The following is a 13,825-nucleotide window of genomic DNA, read 5'->3' on the forward strand; positions in this document are numbered from 1 at the left end:
GGAATATTCACACCTTGCTTATGGGGCAGAGCACTCACAGATCCAGCCAGTCCTGGGACCCTCCTGGTGGCCTGCGGAGAGGCTGGCTCCTTGGGCCATTGGGATGAAGACACTGTGCTGATGACACAAAGCTGTGAGGAACAGCAAATTTGGGATGACACAATTCAAAAAATCTTGGGCAGCTAAAATGATGGGCCGTGGGAGAATCTGCGCAGCTCTATGGTGGTTAGACCTAAAACTGCCAGTGGACTGTGGTTTTCTGGAGACATATTGTTCTTCCTGAGATGCTATGAGCTTTGTAAGAACAAAGACAGTGCCTGGGGGCAATGAGGATCATGTGAAAATGATCTCAGTGGCTGGCTCTGGGTTGTCAGGACCTCCTCTTCTAGATTCCTATGGGACCAGGAGCTCCTTTGCTCCAGCATGAGGGTCTGTCCCGCCTAGAACTCCTACGGGCCCCCAGGTCCCCACAGTGAAAGGCGAGTGCTTTCCTGGACAACTCCTCTAGGGTCCTTCCATGGGACAACGAGCCCAGCATGCCTCTCTATGGGATGCTGAAAAGATGGGGACCTCATATCTCTTCTTGCTGATCTTTAATTTGTGTGTTTCTCCCAATAAATTCTGTTCCTAATTGTGTGTTGTACAAGCATTTATGAGAGTATTATCATAGCAGCAACTAACAGCACAATAAGGGTCTCTTCACCTTTGTATTCATCCTTACCAGCAGAGTGCCTGGCCCATGCTAAGTGTTAGGTAAATAGCTGATGGACAAATGAAAGCACAAATCACTTGGATGATGGATGCCTGCCTTAAAAAGAATCGGTTCAGAAATCTAAGTATTAAGCCAGGATTCTATTGTTTTATTCCTTGTGCGCCAATTCTTGGAAACCGGAAACTCAGATAACTTTTACTATAATTTCTAATTATAAAAGAGACATATGCTCTCTGAGGCAGATTTGGAAACAAGCAGTGTTAACTTTTTGAGTGATTTCTTTCTCAATACAAAGGAAGGTTCAGAATATTCATTCATTCATACGTATACCTGGGGTACATACATATAATCCACAGATCTTTACTACATAATTGGGATCAGTAGGAGGATTTAAGTTTCAATCTAAAAACATCTTTCTGTCATTAAAACTCTTTGGAAACACCTTTTATAAATCAAGGCAGAATATTCCATCACATGGAGGTTACATGATTTATTTGCCCATGCCCCTCTTGATGCCTCTTTAGATTGTTTCTGGGTCTGAGGGCTGACACCTAAGTCTGTATGTTCCATGTGGGGTTCAGGAGTCCTTCCCCAGCCACCCAATTCTGCTCCCCACTCTGGCCCGTCTGTGCTCAGTATCTGCAAATTCTCCTAGTTACCTTGCTCCAGGTTAAATGCAACTTCACCCCTCTCCCTGTCCCTCACCCCAAGGACCAGATCTGCCCCAGTTGCCTGCTTTCCTTCTACCAGCTAGTGTCTAGAACTCCACATCTTCACAGTCCTGGAGGCCATGGTGGTAGTTCCTGGCTCTCTCCTGCCATCTCCTGTCCACTTGTAACATCTCAAGCTTCCTGGCCTAATGCTGGGCATAGTGGGAAAGGACAGGCCTAAACTGACATAACATTTAAAAGGTTTTTGTTTGTTGGTTGGTTTGCTTTTTAGGGCCGTACCAGTGGCATATGGAGATTCCCAGGCTAGGGGTCTAATTGGAGCTACAACTGCCAGCCTACACCACAGCCACAGCAACTTAGGATCCAAGCCATGTCTGCGACCTACACCACAGTCACAGAAATGCCAGATCCTTAACCCACTGAGAGAGGCCAGGGATAAAACCCACAACCTCATGGTTCCTAGTCAGATTTGTTTCTGTTGCACCATGATGGGAACTCCTTAATAGGTTTAATTGTAAAGCGCCATACTTATTTGTTCTCAGTTACCTGCACAGTGACACTATGAGAGACCTGATATAATTGCATCTGAAAACAGTCCTAGAGGCTTTTCTTGGTAATAAGCTCAATAAGAATCAGTAATAGAATGTGGGCTGTCAAAAAAAAAAAAAAAAAAAAAGGTAATGCCATTTCCAGTCACCTTTACTGGTTTTTGGCTCAGGACCAACAGAGGATGTCATAGGAATGCAGATTTCAGATTAAAATAAGGAAAAAGCTTTGTAACAGGAGTTGTCCTCCAATGAAATGGACTGGGGGACTGGTAATATTCAAGAAAAGATGGGATCCCTTATGCTTCCAAAATTTTTTGCTACCCACACAAGCTCATTACACACACTTCTTAAGTGACTGCAGAGAGATTGAACACCCACACCAGCTGTGGGAGGTGTGAGCACTGCGTTTACTTGTGAACCTTCATTATGCAGCTAGTTCCCTGGAGTCATCGAGAGGCCTTCAAATCCCAAGTGAGGTGCGGGGTAGCTCCCTGAGGCAGGTCCTAGCCAAACCTGAGGCTGGCTTTTCACTGCTGCCAGGCCTTGGCACAGTGAAGCAGCATCTGGTCTCATGAACCAGGACAATCCTTGAGGGGGTGAGGGCACAGTGGCGTCCACTGTCCCTGACCTGGGCAGGCAGAGCCCACAGGCCCCACCCCACCTTCCCATCGGCCCCATGATACTCTGTTGCTGTCACTGCACTGTCTGCACTCACATAAGCCACAGCAGCTTCAACACTTACTTGTTATTCATTCAACACACACTTCCTTCCTCCAGGCCAGTTGTAAGGTATGGTCTGCAGGGGTGGTCCACAATCACTTAAGGGAAAGGCTCCATTTTCCTTGGGGAAAAGAAGCAAGAGAGCATTCTTAAAAGGCCAAGACAGAGGACACGTGAAAGTTATGTGTCTGTCAGACAGGAAGAGCAAGTACAAAAGCACGGGAGGTGGCGGGGGTGGGGGTGATTGTGATGGGGGCTGGGGAAAAAAGCATATGCAATGTGGCACATAGCTTAGTCCAGCCAGAGCTGAGGTTCGTCAGAAAAGGGTGTGTGAGACATGAAGCTGGAGAGGTAGGTGGGGCTCCCAATACAAACAACTGTGCTAAGGAACTTGGATTTCAATCTGAAGGCCATGGGAGCCACTGTCAGAGAATAATATGAAAAGCCTAAGAATTCAAGGACTCTAAAGTGGGAGGTTCCTTCTAAAGGTGATGGATGACCAGCTGAAGGAAAGACTGAAAAGCTCTGGTCTCATGGACTTAACCTGCCAACAGGGACCGACCTGAGACTTCATACAGCACCCTAGGGAGAAGGCACCCTAGTGGGTCACATTTAGATCCACTTTCCATGCCCATTATGCCTCTGCCAGCAAAACCATCTGTGGACTCACCTTCTACATAGACTTGGTATCAAAGACAACCTTGCTTCTAAGGAACTCATTTTTCTGCAGAATTAGGAAATTGGTTGATGGACCACATTCAAAGTTTTTACCATGTATCAAACCACTCAGAGGTGGCTGGCCTTATAGAAGTGTGTAGTCACCTATGGAAAACTCAAGTTACAGTGCCATCAGAGAGACCATACCTTTGAGGTTAGGGTGTTGATCTATGTGATCTATGCCTTGAACCAGCAGCCCATGCCCAGGGCCAGGAACCAAGCAGTGGATGTGGAGGTGCTCACTTATCACTTTCAAACCTAATGACTCACAACATTTTTGCTTCCCATCCCTGTAACTCAGGGTTCTTTTTGTTTATAGGTTTCAGTCTTGTGAGAAGAATGCTTCCATCAGGATTGAAAACAATGGCTTCAAATACTTGACCATTTCAAAACCTTGGCCATTTTATTTCCTCATGCTACAGCGGTGTTGTAGCATCGCTACTGAACAGTTCAGGAAGAGAAGCACACAGATGGAACCTGGAAGATCCCCTGGGACTTCTCTTACACTGCAGTGATCAGTGGTAAAAATGAATAAAACTTTAAGTCAGTGACCCTGAATTATAGTCTTTGCCAATTTCCTGAAAGACTCCTACAGTGGCCAATTTCAAGCTATCAATATGACATTACTGAATTATGAAACTGCAGTTGGGATAAGATCAACAGTAGCAGACTGTAGCAGCAGTTTTTCTATCATACACATAAAAGAAACAAATAATCTCAAAAAGATGGATAATGGTAAAATAATTAGGAAGTGATAATTTTGGGGTATTTATTACATTTTAAAATATAATGCATTTAATTGTGAATATATATATATGCTTTTTAGGGCCACACCCACAGCATATGGAAGTTCCCAGCTAGGAGTCGAATCAGAGCTGCAGCTGCTGGCCTACACCACAGCCACGGCAACATGAGACCTGAGTTATATCTACACCAAAGCTCAGGGCAAAGCCAGATCCTTAACCCACTGAGCGAGGCTAGGGGTCGAACCCATGTCCTTATGGATACTACTTGGGTTCATTACCACTGAGCCACAGTGGGAACTCCCTGAGTTTACATAATTTTTAATAATGGCTGTTTTTAACAAATGTCCAAAACATTGTTGAAAGTGTATTAATCTACTCTCACAAGCCAGTACAAGATATATTCAGCACACCACTGAGAAGCATTCCACAGAAAAGGTGTCATCAAGTGTTCAGACCCCTCAGAAATGAAGATTTGGGTCATCCTCCCTGGTTAAATAATCCAGTTGAGGTTCCGGCTAAAGGTGAGGGGATTTTAAAGGTTGAAGGGGCAGGGCCCTTAAGTATTGGTAGGCTCTACCAATTCTGACCTTGGGTCCAGTTGCAAAACCTAAGACTCGAGCATCTACCCATATTTTCGTCTATTCCATTTATACATTTCTTGGTTTTAACTAATTTTTGTCTTTCTGGTTATTACCCCTCACTCTTGGGGTAATTAACTTTACAATATAGTTTCCTGGTTAGATCACAAAATTGTGAGAAAGAATGTGACAGAACTAGAAGACAAGGACATCCCCTGAGACCCTGGCCTTGGACTAAAAACTGATTTCAGTTCTCACGAGACATTGGGTCGACTCCTTATGAGAAATGGATGAGTGCATTTTTCATTATATGAGGATTAGCATGGAGGAAGTTGTATTTTGTTTTTGAAGCAAAAATATGAAAAATAAGGAATATTATTGATATGGTAAAATCCCGCCACAACACACTACCTCTTAATGCAGACTTGAATATAGCACCATCGGTAACTGTCTCAGTCTCTGTCCAACCTCTGTTCTCAGATTGGGGTGGGCTTAATTTATTATCTTCTACTTCTGTAGCAGGAAGGAGGAATATGAAAGGAGGATGAAGCTGCGCAGGAAAACAGCAAGCAATCCCATATGTAAAGTAGAGCAATAGAGGGTATATGGCTGCATCACTGTTTTTCTCTCCAGATCAGGACAATTAGATGGGAACCAACTAAATAGAAGAGTTTTAGAATCACTGTAACAGTTCTGGAACCCCTTTCAGCTGCAGAATCCAGAATCATTCCTTTGATACTTAAACTGGAGCTGACAGATGCCCCAAATGGCACCATATGGCAACTGGGACCTGGCCGCAATTGAATCAAGCACTGAGACTCTCAGAACTGCCATCCAGCTAGCTCTGCTGTCTCACCCAGTTATTTCATTTATTTCACAATAATTCACCCCATGTTTTACAAGACTTGAATTTGGGGGGGAAATTTCCTTATTATGTTGCAATAGGGTTTTAGAGTATCAGAAACCAGAGGGAAGTTGCTGGATATTCATTTGTATTTTGTTGGTTTGATTTTTGGCTTCCCAGAATTTGAAACCATTTCTATAACTGGGAAACTCCCACCGTAGGAGTCTTAGTATGAGGCAGTGCCCAACTCACTTTCCCGGCCTCCCTCACAATTAGCCCTGTTAGGGGCAGCCAGGCTGCAAACTTGCCTGGAATCTGGCACTGAGCAATAATCACAGTAGCACTGCCACTGAACCAATTCTACAACATGGTCTGTCTACACAGCCTTCAAATTTTGTCTTTCCATCTTTCCAGTGACTCCATGAGATTCCTAATTTTTTTAATAAATTACCTTTCTTCTTAAATTAGACAGCTGTTCTTGTAACTAAAACCCTTGGTTGACATTATATAAATAATTCCTAAGGGGAAGTAGCAGAGTCTCATTCTAACTTTTGGACTAATGACCCAGAAAGTAGGGCCATTCGCTAACAGAGTTCTGGGCACATGGTGGGCTGAAGTGAAAGGATTAGCCACTTTTAGCAATTCTGGACCCCTTTTTGAATGAGTCTGCTTCCAGCATCAATTTGTTACTTCCTTGGTGAACCCCTTGAGCTCTCTAACTTTAACCTCTCCTTCTTTCACATGGCTCATCTTCCAGCCACCATTGTAGACACCAGAGGGGAGCTCTTAAATCCACAGTGGCTTGATTTTTCCCTGCATTTTTTCCTCCCATTATTAATATACATAAGCAAGAACTGACTCCTTAACACCAGTGGTGAGGGATTTGTGGACATGCATGGAAGCACACATACATCTCAATTAAACCTAGCATTGAAAAAAGCAAAGCTAAAATTCGTAATTCAGAGAAAGAACATAATTGGTCCAACTGCCAAGACAAAGCAACAATCATGCTAGGAGTAGAACCTCATAAAACTTTTGTACCAAGAAGTGCTTTTGTAGTAATCAAAGCATCTCTCTTTCCATTCAGGTCTAGATATTAAAGTTATTTATATACTGATAATCAAGCACATATCCAGGAGCCAGAACAAAATCTTGCTTACATCTGTACATTTAACAAAATTTTCTAATTTCTCATCATTAATACATCCTGGTAGGGCCCATACATAATATCTAATGTGATTATACACACAAGCAGATTCCAGTAAGACAAAAAGACTTTCTATAGAAGATAAGTCCCAACTTCCAACTGAGCCCACTAATTTATAAAAAAAACACCCCTCATGTGATTTAAAGTTAATTTTTCCTCCCAAGATATTAACCTCTTCTGCTACACAGTGACGTTTTAGAAGAAGCTCAGCAGGCACTGCACTTGGAAAATTCTACCATGCTGGTTTTTCCATCATGGGCCCTGGCTTTTCCTGTTGACCATCATATCCAGGGCATAAATTGGGCAGATCAAGCTCTTGAATATACCCTGACCCAAATGCAGAATAGAAAAGACTGATATGAGCCACTGCTCAGTGTTTTCACTATAAGACAAAATAACAGAAAACTCTCTTTGATTCACTTAGGTTCTAAAGGTGCTATCCTCTGGATTAGAGAAATGGTTCAGGGGGAAAGGAGAAACTCTAACAGAGCCACATTTTTCTTTGGACTTTAGGAAGCTCAGAGTGAACTTTGTAGCTCAAGTTTAGTTATGATTATGAGCACATTACCCTCACCTTTTTCTTAACCCTCAATTTCCCAATATTACTTTTCCTTGCTTTATATATTTCTGTCACTCATTGCTTATTTTTCTGAGAAATGGGGTGACTAGTTTTAAATTTTAAGTAACTACAGAGTTACTGAAAGTTTTAATGACATGAGAGAGGTTCTGCTTCTCCTTTACCTAGTTTCCTCCAATGGTTACAATTCACATAAATATAGTAAAGTATCAAAACCAGGAACTTGGCATGGATACAATGCGTGTGTGTAGTTCTAGGTCATGTTATCACATTCCTGAAACTGTTAACCTCCACTGCAACTGAGATACAGAAGGATTCCATCACCACAAATCGCCTTTGTGCTATCCCTTATAGCCACGCCCACTCCCCTCCCTGGCAACCACTGATTTGTTCTCCAAAGCCATAATTTTGTCATTTTGAAAATATTATGTAAATGGGTTATGTAGTAAGCCAAGGTGAATTCTTGAAGTACATTTATTTGCTCATGCATCTCTTTTTCTCTAGATCATTTCAATTTGCTATTTTATTCATATATTCACTTATTCAAGTGGAAGAGTCTGGGCTGGGCCAGTCATTGTTGGAGAGACACAAAGATTTCTGAGCACCTCTACTGTCTAGCAGCTTATAATTTGGTTTAGGAGCTAAAAGCCAATAAAACTGATTTTGAACTTCTGGCTTCCAGAACTGAGAGTATGAATGTCTATTGTTTTAAGCCACTGCATTTATGGTAACTTGTTATGGCAGCCATAGGAAACTAATACACTCCCCAATAGCCAGGACATTGCCTTTCTGATACACGGCAAGTACTCAGGAAATGTTTTATGAACATCTTTGAGTTTAGAATAAAAGGAAAAACTCTTCTGAAAGGGAATCCCTGGATGTCTTCATGAAAGCAGGATATGAATTATTCCTTGAGAAATTAGGTGAATTACAATAAGAAGAAATGGAGTAAGAGATCATTTTAAGTGGTGGGAATAAGATGGACAAAGCAAGGAGACACGTAAGCCTAGACAGGAAGGCAATGATGTTGGCCAAGTTCAGCTGGCATAGAAGAGGGTCCTTATGCAGAAAAGCGGGGGAAGAATTGCAGTACAAATGCCCTGGTTCCCTCATTTATCAGCTCATGTGTGGGTTTTCATTGGCTCTCCTCCAACACAACCAATCTCACAATGTGGGGAACTTTTATAGATTAAGACCATGCACAAGCAGTGATATTCTGTGATGTGCTGTAAAAATCCAAGTGGGTTCTCTTGGATCCCCTGCCAGAAAGCTATTTGGAGCCTGGGAGGACAGAAAGAACATTTTCCCTCCCCTGGGAAATGGCTCTATGAATTACCAACTAACTCTTTACCACTGTCTTAGTTATCACTCCGCAATAGTTCTAACTCATGACATACCTTCACCAGCTTAGTGTGGATGTGGTAATTTACATAGCAAACTGATGGGCTTCTTGTCATGTCTCCAAGGACCCTAACACTCACTTCACTCCCAGTATTTCAAAAGCAAATATAGTCAACCCTGTTGTATTGCATATTCTCTCAGGCTCTGTTAATGAGCACATCAGCACATCTGGAGCATACTGATAATTAGTGTTTGTAGTGTTGCTGGTGATGCTGAGATACTATAAGGTCTTGACAGGCCCTGTGAGCTCTCAAAGGCAAAGTCAAATTACTTCAATACACTTGCTTCTTTACCAGAATTCTACATTATCCAGAGCTTTCCATTCCCCACCCACATTAAAGAACAGAGTTTTTCATAATGGCAATTTCCAATAATAGGTTCCCCCCAAATCCCTGCCTATTTATCTAACATTATCTTCAATTTTTTCAAGGGTAATTGCAGAAAGATTTGGAACTTAAGAGACTACATAGATTTTGAAGCAGAGTTAGGAGGTAGCTCAATGGAACAAAAGGAAGATTTTTTAAATGGCCCCAATAGGAATTTAATACATTTTTGAGTGGAAATAACAAAGCTTACTACATCGAAGAAAAATGATAATTGAATTAGACAAATTGGATAGTAATATGGATAATAATCAAACTGAATCTGTACCTCATGTGATGCCATAAAACAAATTCTAAATGGATTATTTGGTTACTATAAACAGCAATATCATTAAAGTACTAGATAAAATATAGATCCCTATGTTAGGAAAGAGTATTTGAGGCATGACATCAATGCCAGAAACTGCAAAATACTGACACATTTGAAGACAAAATTTAAACATGTGAATGAGATTTAAAAAAAAAAGTTAAAGGGTAAATAACAAAATAAGAGGGAAAAAATTACAACCTATATGGCAAAGAATTAACATCCTTTTGGAGGTGATTCTTAAATTTAATCTTAAATTAAAGGGGTTATAGTCCAATTCAACTAAGCACTCATAACCTCAGGCTCTGAAAACAAGGGTAGGGAGCCTATTTATTGGATTTTCTGGACAAAGAAGGAAGTAGCCCCCAAATCTTGTACTACTGCTCTTTTACAGGACAGTCTTCCTTGGAATGGATGCCCACACTAGTACTGACAAAGAAACAACAAAACATTAACCGTGGTTACATCCAGGTTTGGGGGGCTGGTGTGAATTATTTTTTTTCTTTTTCTTGTCTGTATTTTCTAAAAGTTTTCAAATTGAATATATCTTGTTTTGGAAATAAAGGAAAAAATTTTGTAACAGCCCTGGTTTTTAATTTCAAGCAATAAAAACAAATTCTGGCTGTTTAAAGAAAATGGGGCATTTACTCAGAATGCACTGGATAGCTCACTGAATTACAGAGAAGGTGGAAAACCAGGCTTGGGCTGGAGTGGACAGAAAAATCTTCCAAATCACATTCCAAAGTCTGTCTGGAGAGAAGTCATCAGTTATTCCATCAAGCATTAGAAGGTAATATTTAGGCCACTTCCATCTCTGCACCAGGAGCTTGATCTTGGAGCAAACCCAACTGTCCCTACAACCAGAGAGACCAGTGCTACCTCTGCCTCTTACTGTCACTAGTCAAAGTCAAGGGGCACAGTTGGCAAAATAATCAGGCCTGGGTTAGGTGCCCGCATCCAGGATGTCAGAGAAAATCAAACATTTGGCATTTTCAGCCTTTATAGTGGGCAGGTGTCTCTTCATCTCATTCAGACCCATAAAGCAGAGAATCCTCTAGACAGAAAAGTGGTTCATATGATAGCGGTCAAGAGAATAGTAAATGGCCACTACACAAAGTATTTTAGACATTTTAACAAAAATACAAAGGGAGGTAGGAATGTAAAAAGCAGCAGTAGTTTAGAGGAAACGGTGATGGGGTGAGCATAATTCAAGCAGGCATGATACCTCCACATGTTGCAAATTATCTTCCTCTCCCCTTAAAAAATCAGATTTTCCCCTTAATTTTATTATGTCTCTAAGATTCTCTGCTAATTAATATATTATTGGGGGTTAAACATACTTTTTAAAAGTGAAAATTCATTTGTAATAGTTGACATGTTAATAACTTACAAATGAATTAATTTGGTCATATTGCTTTTTAAATTCTAGCCTCAGAAAGCACCACCATTTCCTATCTTGGAATAGAGATGAGGAGAGGAAGGAATATTAAGAGCCCATGGTAGGCCCAGATAAGGGGGTACAAAAATGGAGGATTTAGGGTCAGGTGAGAATGTAAGAGGCCTGAAGAGACACAGGTAATGAATGCAAAAAAGGTGCAGAAAAGAAAGCAAAAAATACCAGAGACAGACATATACTTTAGAAATTTGCTTAAAAATCTGTCAACCAATAAGATGAAAGCCACCGTCAGAATGGTCATCATCAAAAAGTCTACAAATTACAAATGCTGGAGTTGGTGTGGTGAAAAGGGAACCATCGTACACAGTTGGTGGGAATGTAAATTGGTGTAGTCCCTATGGAAGACAGTACGGAGGTTCTGTAAAAAGCTAAAAATAGAATTACCATGTGACCCAGCAATCCTAATCTTAGGCATATATCCAGAAAAGATGAAAACTCTAATTCAAAAAGATATATGTACCACCCACCTTCATAATAGCACTATTTATAATAGCTATGATTTGGAAGCAGCTCAAGTGCCCATCAACAGATGACTAGATTAATGAGGTGTGTGTGTGTGTGTGTGATATGTGTTCTGGACTCCAAGCTGCTGCTTGTTTTTCACACACACACACACACACACTCACACACAGGAATATTACTCAGCCATAAAAAAGAATGAAATATCGCTATTTGCAGCAATGTGGATGGACATAGGGAATATTATGCTTAGTGAAATAGGTCAAACAGAGAAAGACAAATACTATATCACTTATGTGTGGCATAAAAAAAAACCACACATGAATCTACATACAAAACAGACTCCCATAGAAAAAAAACTTATGGCTACCAAGGGTCAGGGAGCAGGGGACAAATTAGGGGTATGGGACTAACAGATACAAACTACTATGTATAAAGTAGATAAGCTGCAAGGATGTACTATACAGCACAGGGAGTTATAACTGGTTCTAATCTATAATGGAATATAACCTGCAAAAATACTGACTCGCCATGCTGTACACCTGAAGCTAACACAATATTGTTAATCAACTATACCTCAATTTAAAAAGAAGTGAAGGAAAAAAAAATTCTTCATGGACCCAAAATGTGGACTATTATTGTTCTAATTAAGTCACTTCATAGGCTAATTATTCCAAAATTTAGAAGTTATTTTAACAATAGCTTAAGTTTCTTACCCATGAAGTCCAATAGAAGCACTTAGGTAGGAGCACCGTGTTTATCTCAGGGCATGTGCCCTGAAGGGAATGTTTATCCAGTTTGAAATGATGTGCTGGACACATGAGAGAAGGCTGGCCGGCTTCAGAACCAGGAATAAATGTGTTCTTCCTAAGGGATGCTGTGCCTCACATCTGTGATGTTCACTTCCTTGCACTGGCTGCTAGAAAATTGAGTCAAATTGAGGCCAGTTCCAGAAAAGGAAGCCAAATATTATATTATTTATGACATGTGTTCTGGATTCCAACCTGCTGCTTGTTTTTCCTATCCTTTTAGTATTTACCATCCCTCTTCCCTTCTCCCATATCAAGAAGAAAACTACAAACCACCTTAAAATATTTTTGTAATGAGGTAGGACAAAAACAATTAATATGGATATTGACATTTGCTTGGGAACCTAGAGTGTACATTCAAGGCACTAGCTCTTCATTCTGGTTAGACATCAGATCACAATCAAATCTTCCTCAAATTCTCTGTTGTCCTGGTAACTGCTCTCCATGGAGGGCAAGACTGCCCAAAAGGGTCTGAAAGAAGAGCAAGAGTGTATTAAGGAACTCCTTCTGCTGTTCATAACCACACAACAAGCTGTGCCAGAATGGTAGCACGGAGTTGTAGACAAGCCCTCCTTCAGGTTACTCGGGTAGCTGTGATGTATTCGGGCTTTGCTGCCATTAAGTGGCTATGTACATTATAATAACAAGATTGGCTATGGCACACCAAAAATATTGACAATGAATAGTACGTTGGATAATCACAGATTGCAAATCCTCTTAAATGCATTCGACTCTAACAGATATATTTAGACTTAGATGAACAGTAGCTGGGGGAATTTCTTAAAGTGTCAACTGGTGTGAATGAATAAAGATGGCTTTAAAGGAGCTATACTGCTTAGGGATTAAGGCCAACTGGAACAATTCACTTTTACAAAAACGCCTCCAAGCTCAAGAGAGCAGCCTTTCTTTATTTGATTGAGGCGTATACACTTCAATCCTTAGGACTTATGCTGGCAGCCCCGCAATGGTTCATCCCTCTTCGTTTGTACAAAGAAGAGTTTTTAATTGTGCATAAATGGGAGCGTGCAACTCCTATGAGACAATCTTTGTAGCAACAACAAAGAAGGAAAAAAATTTTAAGTAGCCGTCATTTTTATTTTGGCTTAACAGATTTTAGCAGGAAGACTCTGAATATGAATCGGCTTCAATTTTAAATCCTAAAGAGAATTTCTGAAGCAGCCCATAAGGTGCCACTTTAGTCAGAGGCAATTAAAAAAAGCCTAGAATAGCAAGAAAGAAAATCACAAAGTTTGTTTGGAGATTATAGGGGGAAAAAAAGTTACAAATTATATTTATTCCATTCCTACATCCCCCTTCAGTCTATGTGCTCTTAGACTCTTACGTAAAATTCCTCCTTAATTTTTGGAGGTGGGGATGGGACAGGAGGAGGTCGGGGAAGTTTGTATTATTTAAAATTCCTTGTCATGTTTTAACCATGACAATGTCAAGTATGTTACATGCACTTAATAAAAGGGATGGCACAGACTTCCAGATGGTGTAGAATTTTTCCTGTAGGCAAGTGATACTTCTCAGGAGTCAAATTCCAGTTCTTCTTTGATAATGTGGGCAACACTAGAAAAAAGTAGATACCTATTAGAAGTAACCTCTCTCTGGGTCTTTTTCAGAGTCCTTAAGGACCACTGGAGAATGTATTTTCAAACTTAAATTCTTACAACACAGAGCTAGCTGG

The 13,825-nt window shown here is 40.7% G+C and overlaps 1 long non-coding RNA gene across 3 annotated transcripts in view; it reads right to left on the reverse strand.

The window, feature by feature from the left end:
• Nucleotides 1-13,707, reverse strand: part of LOC146406885 (uncharacterized) — a 30,503-nt gene extending 16,796 nt beyond the window's left edge. Inside the window, exons 1-3 of one of the 3 annotated variants that reach the window (XR_014817596.1) lie at nucleotides 12,043-13,707; nucleotides 5,104-5,205; nucleotides 2,674-2,772 (exon numbers count right to left, since the gene is read on the reverse strand). This is a non-coding gene — a long non-coding RNA (uncharacterized LOC146406885). Of the gene's footprint in view, nucleotides 1-2,673; nucleotides 2,773-5,103; nucleotides 8,840-12,042 lie in introns of those variants that run through there. The other 2 variants (XR_014817597.1, XR_014817595.1) reach the window with 2 other exon arrangements.
• Nucleotides 13,708-13,825: the final 118 nt, after the last annotated feature.

This window comes from Sus scrofa, chromosome 1 (genome assembly GCF_054392235.1).
Source record: "Sus scrofa isolate SSC_HxYL_T2T_F1_AM1 chromosome 1, Sscrofa_HxYL_maternal_Yorkshire_Landrace_v2.0, whole genome shotgun sequence".
Taxonomy (NCBI): Eukaryota; Metazoa; Chordata; class Mammalia; order Artiodactyla; family Suidae; genus Sus; species Sus scrofa.